The sequence below is a fragment of the Lampetra fluviatilis genome, unplaced genomic scaffold (assembly GCF_964198595.1).
Source record: "Lampetra fluviatilis unplaced genomic scaffold, kcLamFluv1.1 SCAFFOLD_619, whole genome shotgun sequence".
Classification (NCBI taxonomy): Eukaryota; Metazoa; Chordata; class Hyperoartia; order Petromyzontiformes; family Petromyzontidae; genus Lampetra; species Lampetra fluviatilis.
Window position 1 is genome coordinate 40,001 of NW_027621439.1, and position 348 is coordinate 40,348.

Sequence of the window (348 nt, forward strand, 5' to 3'; positions counted from 1 at the left end):
GAGTGGGTGGGTGGGTGAGTGGGTGGGTGAGTGGGTGGGTGAGTGAGTGGGTGGGTGGGTGAGTGGGTGGGTGGGTGGGTGAGTGGGTGGGTGAGTGGGTGGGTGGGTGAGTGGGTGGGTGGGTGAGTGGGTGGGTGGGTGAGTGGGTGGGTGGGTGAGTGGGTGGGTGGGTGGGTGAGTGGGTGGGTGGGTGGGTGAGTGGGTGGGTGAGTGGGTGGGTGAGTGGGTGGGTGGGTGGGTGAGTGGGTGGGTGGGTGAGTGGGTGGGTGAGTGGGTGGGTGGGTGAGTGGGTGGGTGGGTGAGTGGGTGGGTGAGTGGGTGGGTGGGTGGGTGGGTGAGTGGGTGAGT